This window comes from Penaeus japonicus, unplaced genomic scaffold (genome assembly GCF_977035675.1).
Source record: "Penaeus japonicus unplaced genomic scaffold, GWHDUDI00000001_assembly GWHDUDI00000034, whole genome shotgun sequence".
NCBI classification, from domain to species: domain Eukaryota; kingdom Metazoa; phylum Arthropoda; class Malacostraca; order Decapoda; family Penaeidae; genus Penaeus; species Penaeus japonicus.
In genome coordinates this window covers 22,811,956-22,818,270 of record NW_028234436.1, presented here as the reverse complement: position 1 = coordinate 22,818,270, position 6,315 = coordinate 22,811,956, and the positions used below count along the sequence as shown (strand labels likewise).

Genomic DNA, 6,315 nt, shown 5'->3' with positions numbered 1-6,315 from the left:
GTGGGAGGGTGGAGGGGGAGAGAGATGGAGAGGGAGGGAAGCAGAGGGTGGGAGGGAGGGAGGGAGGGAGAGAAAGGGAGAGGGAGGGAGGGAGGGAGGGAGAGGGAAGGGGAGGGAGAGAAAGACAAAACGTGTCTGGTGACTGCAGAATATACACCCTTACGTATTAACGGTAGACAAAAAGAGAAAGAGGGAGAAAGTAAGAGAGGGATGGAGAAGGGTGGAGGGTGAATGAAGGAGAAAGTGAGAGAGGGAGAGGGAGAAAGGGCAGAGAAGACAGGAAACGAGACGTGCGCAAGACGAGGCACAGAAGCTTACGCTTTTTACATATAAAATATCGAATAGTATACAATATTGCAGTGCATTTTTGTGCAAGGACTCAGCACTCCCTGCGTTTGCCTCATTGTTAAAGCTTCTTGTTCCGAAACAAAATCCCGGCTTTAATTGAATCTGGCATTACAAAGATTATAAAACCTTTTTTATCTTTATTTTTTTTTATTACTAGTACACATATGTCTTGTCGAGTATTTTGTATATTTGTTTGTCATATAGTCACTTCACTCCTCTTGTGTTAATTTATTCTTATTATTAGTCTTATCTGTTTATTATCATTTCGTATAAATTAATGACTTTCTTGTGTGTTTTCGTGTTATTGCATTACTTTAAGCATCTTAGTTGTGTTGTTGTTTGTTAGGTCATATCTTACTTTGCAAGCATGTAGTCATTGTTGTTGAGTTACATTACTGTCATTATTATGGTTTCTTTCGATCATCCACTTATCATAATTATTATTATCGATCTCATCATTATCATCATCGATTATCATTTTTCCTTCCTCCCAGTTTCCCCATTTAATCAGTTCCCTCTTCTCCCAAATGTCACTTGCAGCCTTTTGTTTCTACAACCTAATTTGTCCATTATTCCCCAAAATGAGTGGCCAGAAAGCTAATAGTCTCACACAATGGGAAGGGAGAAAGCACCCATAAAAACATAGACTAAAATAACACGTACGTTTTTACTACCCATTCACAACCCTTTGTAAAGATAACAGTCATAACACCTGTTGCTTTATGACCTACGCTAAGATAACACCTGTTCCTTTTTTGATATGGTAACAAATATTCATTTTTTTTGAAAAGATGACACTGTGAAGATAACACCCATTGTTACACATTTACTACTGCAAATCCCTCCCCCTCCCCCCTCTCACACCTCCGCATCCCCCCTCCCCCTTCCCCCTCACACCTCCCTTCACACCTGCGCATTCCACCTCTTTTCAACCCACCATCCCATCCCCCCCCATCACAAGCACAACACGTCCACGCGAATCCCCTCACACCTCCTCTCTCCACCCATCCTCCTGCCACATCCCTCCCGTCTCTGTGAGAAAGGTACTCCTCTCTTCTCCTTTCCTCTCGCATCTCCTCACCTATCATGGTCCACTCTCTCCATCCTATCGTCTTCTCTCAATCTCCATCGTGGACCAATCGTCACCCGCCCCCCGTCCCAGTACCTGTCCGGGCGCTCCCACCTGCACACTTCACCCCATCCCCCATCCCCCTCACACCTCCCCATCCCCCCATCCCATCCCACCTCACCCCATCCCATCCCCTCACCCCCTTCCCTCCCCTCCTCCCCCCTCGCCCCATCCCCCCTCCCTCCCCTCCTCCCCCCTCCCTCGCCCTACATCCCCCCTCTCCCCGCGCCCTCATCACCCGCCTCCGCCCTCACAGGATCAACCGTCCTCCCCCTCGACCCTCCGCCCCCCCTCCCCCTGTACCCCCTAACCACAACGCCCTCCCACCATCTCAACCCTTATCCCCCTATCCGATCACACTAAACCTGCCTCCCCCTTTCCCCCTTCTTCCCCCTCACACCTCGAGCCCCCCCATCCCCGTCCCCCTCCACCTCCACTGCCCCCCCTCAACACACCTCCTCCTCTCCCCTCCCCCCTCACATAAACCTCCCCGCCTACACACGTCAGGTGAGCACTCCCCCCTCACACCTCCGCTCCCGCTACTAACAAACTCCCACACGCGAAGCGCGTACCACTAACCGCGCGCTAAACCTTGTCTGGTTGTGTGTTTTTTTTTTTTTTTTTTTTAATCTTCCTTTTTTTATAACCTAACTACTCCCAAACTCTGCATCCGGGTCGGTCGGGATGAGTCGAGAGCTACGTTAGACGCAAAGAAGACGTATATGTATGTCCCCTCCCTGCCCCCTGCCCCCTCCCCCCACCTTACTCCTTCCTTCTTATCCTACGTCTTCTTCTTCTTCTTCTTCTTCTTCTTCTCCTACTTGTTCTTGTACTTTGCTGCTGTTGTTGTTTATTTTCCTCTTTTTTCTTATTCTTTTTCTTCTTTTTCTTCTCTTCTTTCTCTACCTCCTCCCCTCTTCCCCTCTCCCATGACCCCCTTCACCCCCTTCACCCCCACCCCCAACCCCCAACCCCCAACATACAGTACATACGCATGTCGTCTATCGTTTGTCTGCATATGTGTGACTTCCCCACATGGCCACAAACCCACGCCCACACCTTTCTATATGATATTCCCGCGCCCCACACCACCTCACACCCACAAATTCCCTCTTTCACACCCACACCCCACACAAATCCCACACATACACACACCCTCTCCTCACATCCCTCCACCCTCCTTCCCCACATCCCTCCACCCTCCCTACCACACCCCTCCCTCTCCACACACCCCTCCATCCCCTCCCTCCCCACACCCCTCCATCCCCTCCCTCCCCACACCCCTCCACCCCCTCCCCACACTCGTGTGTTCTTCGGGATGATCATAAAGGGAATGTGTCGCATTAAGCGGAGTGGAAGGTGGGGGGGAGGGGAGAAGAGTAGGAGGAGAGGGAGATTAAAGATGGAGAGAGAGAGAGGGGGGGGAGAAGAGTAGGAGGAGAGGGAGATTAGAGAGGGAGATTAGAGAGGGAGAGAGAGAGAGAGAGAGAGAGAGAGAGAGAGAGAGAGAGAGAGAGAGAGAGAGAGAGAGAGAGAGAGAGAGAGAGAGAGAGAGAAGAGAAAAGAGGGGGAAATGTTCAGTATAATATGGAGGGAGAGGGCCAAGGTGTGAGGAGAGAACGAGGGAAAGAAGAGAGAGAGAGAGAGAGAGAGAGAGAGAGAGAGAGAAACCGAGAAAACGAGAGAGAGGAAGGAAGCGAGAAAGCGAGAGAGATGGAGAGATAGAGAGAGGGGACAGTGGGGAGGAGAGGGGGGGGGGGAGATCAGACACGCAACCTGCATTCTTCTTAGAAACGATTAGGATATGTCTGATATACTTTGTCGGAGTTTGGGGTAATAAGATATACTCTAAAGCTGTATAATGAATAAAAGAAAAAAAAGAAAGAAAAGAAAAAAGAGAAAAGAGAGAGAAAAAAAAATATATATATATATAAATATATATATATATATATATATATATATATATATATATATATATATATATATATATAAAGTCAAGAAAAAAAAAGTTAAGAAACAAAGCTAAGAAAAACACTCGAGTTGTAAAAAAATATATATATGGTGAGTTATTATCGTGTCTTTTCTTTATTTATTTATTCATTTTTTTTTTTTTTTTTCGTCCCGTTTTTCTTTCTTTTCTTTTTTTTACAACTTGAGAGCATTTTTGTTTGATTAATTTAATTAAACCAACATTTCTTCTTTTTCAATGTTATGTCATATATAAACTGCCTTAGATATTAAGCAATAGACATTAACTTTACTTGATAAGGAAATAATGCCAGTCCGTAGATAGTAACCTTGTTATGTTAATCGAGATTAACCATTCGATTAAACATAACAGATAAGGAGATAAGACGTTGAAGGTAATAAATTAATAACCCTGTTATTATAGATATGCGGGTTGATATTTGAATTTAAATGATAAGGAGATAACAAGCCATTTTAGAAGAAGTATAGATAATAATCCGAATTAACCATTAGGCATTCGATTTAACTAATAAGGAGATCATTAATTTTAGACTAAGCTCAGGTAAGTAATCTTGTCATTTTCATACACAGTAACCATTAGATACTAAATTTATCAGAAAATATAAGAAATCGTACTCTAAGTATAAGTATAGATAATGAAATGGATATAGATACTCGAATTAACCAATAAGCATTAAGATAACACAGATACTCTTACATCATCGCCAAATTCCACTTTCCTCTTATTTTCCCCATTTTAACCCCATTTTACCACTTATTTCCCGGGTTACGTGTTTATTCTTCTACTTATTTTCATCCGTGTTGCGTATTTTCTTTTATTTTATTTATTTTTTTGTTTTTTTTTTCCTTTCATGCTCTGATTTCCACCTCATTAATTTTTATTTATTTTTTTATCGTGATGTTTGTTTGTCCGCTTGAGTGAAGGGGGAGGGGGGGGGGGGCAGGATGAGGATGGGGGTGAAAAGAGAAGAGAAGAGAAGAGAAGGGAATGGGAGAGGGGAAGGAGGGAAGGAGGTGAGGGGGGAAGGGGAGGGAAAGGAAGGGAAGGGAAAGGAAGGGAAGGGAAGAAGAGAAGAGAAGCGAAGGGAAGAGAAGGGGAGGGGAGGGGAGGGAGAGGGATGGGGGGGGGGGGCATGCTCCTACCGCGTCCATGACTGATGGAAGAGCAAGTGGGGAGTTCGTTTGCTTGTTTGTTTGTTTCATTTCGTGTCTGTCGGGATTTGGCGATTGTGTCGGGGGTGGGGGGAGAGGGAGGGGGGAGGGGGAGGGGGATTCTGTGGTCATAGAATAAACACAATACATATGGTGTTTTTATGATGTTGATGGTGGTTATGATAGTGACGATAGTGATAACAATTAATAATAATTAAAATGGTACTGAAGATAAACACTCTTGTTCTTGTTATTCTTTTTATTTATCATTAGTGATGGTGACGATGGTGATATTGCGATAATGATGGAACGATTTTGATGGTGATATATAAGGTTTGCAATTTTACATGCAAAGTCGTCCTGTGAATGATGAGTGGTACTTAATGATGGTGCTAAATATTGCAGAATGGTAGGCGATGGTTGCATAGTAGACGGCTGGAGAATGCATTGTTGCAGACAGGCTTACGAGTCATGTCTTCCGGGTGCAACCAAGGGTCACATACCTCCTGAAGGTCGGGAAGGAAGAGGGAGGAGGAAGAGGGACGAGGAGGGGGAAGAAGAGGAAGAGGAAGAGAAGGAGGAGGAAGAGGAGGAGGAGGAGGAACGGGATCGAGGGAGGGAGGGAGGGGAAGGAGGAGGAGGAGGAAGAGGAGGAACGGGAAGAAGAGGAGGAGGAGGAGGAACGGGAAGAGGGAGGAGGAGGAGGAGGAATGGGATCGAGGGAGGAAGAGGAAGAGGAAGAGGAAGAGGAGGAGGAGGAGGAAGAAGAGGAGAAGGAGGAGGAGGAACGGAATCGAGGGAGGGAGGGAGGGGGGGAGGGGGAAGGAGGAAGGGAAGGAGAGAGGAAGGGATTGGGGAAAGAGGAGAGAGGGATAGAGGAAGGGAATAAGGAGAAGGAGGGAAGGGGGGAAAGAAGAAGCGGGAATGAGAGAGAAGCAGGGAGAAGAAGAAGAAGGAGATAATAACTACAAAAAAGAATAAAAAAAGAAAAGAACAAGAAGAAGAAGGAAAAGAAAAACAACAAAAAGAAGAAGAAGAAAAGGAAGAAGAACAAGAAGAAGAAGAAGAAGAAGAAAACAACAAAAAGAAGAAGAAGAAAAGGAAGAAGCGGAAGAAAAAGAAAAAGAAAAATAAAAAAAAGAAGAAGAAGGAAGAGAAAGAGTGGGAGGACGAAGAAGGAAGAAGAAGAAGAAGAAGAAGGAAGAAGAAGGAGTGGGAGGACGAAGAAAGAAGAAGAGAAAGAGTGGGAGGACGAAGAAAGAAGAAGAAGAAGAAGAAAGAGTGGGAGGACGAAGAAAGAAGAAGAAGAAGAAGAAAGAGTGGGAGGACGAAGAAAGAAGAAGAGAAAGAGTGGGAGGACGAAGAAAGAAGAAGAAGAAGAAGAAAGAGTGGGAGGACGAAGAAAGAAGAAGAAGAAGAAGAAAGAGTGGGAGGACGAAGAAAGAAGAAGAAGAAGAAGAAAGAGTGGGAGGACGAAGAAAGAAGAAGAAGAAGAAGAAAGAGTGGGAGGACGAAGAAAGAAGAAGAAGAAGAAGAAAGAGTGGGAGGACGAAGAAAGAAGAAGAAGAAGAAGAAAGAGTGGGAGGACGAAGAAAGAAGAAGAAGAAGAAGAAAGAGTGGGAGGACGAAGAAAGAAGAAGAAGGAAGCGAAAGAGTGGGAGGACGAAGAAGGAAGAACCAAGCCTGCAATAATAACA

The 6,315-nt window shown here is 45.0% G+C and overlaps 1 protein-coding gene across 8 annotated transcripts in view; it reads left to right on the top strand.

Moving 5' to 3' along the window:
• Abl (tyrosine-protein kinase Abl) overlaps positions 1-6,315 on the top strand; it is a 171,993-nt gene that overhangs the window by 120,694 nt on the left and 44,984 nt on the right. The window lies entirely within an intron of this gene.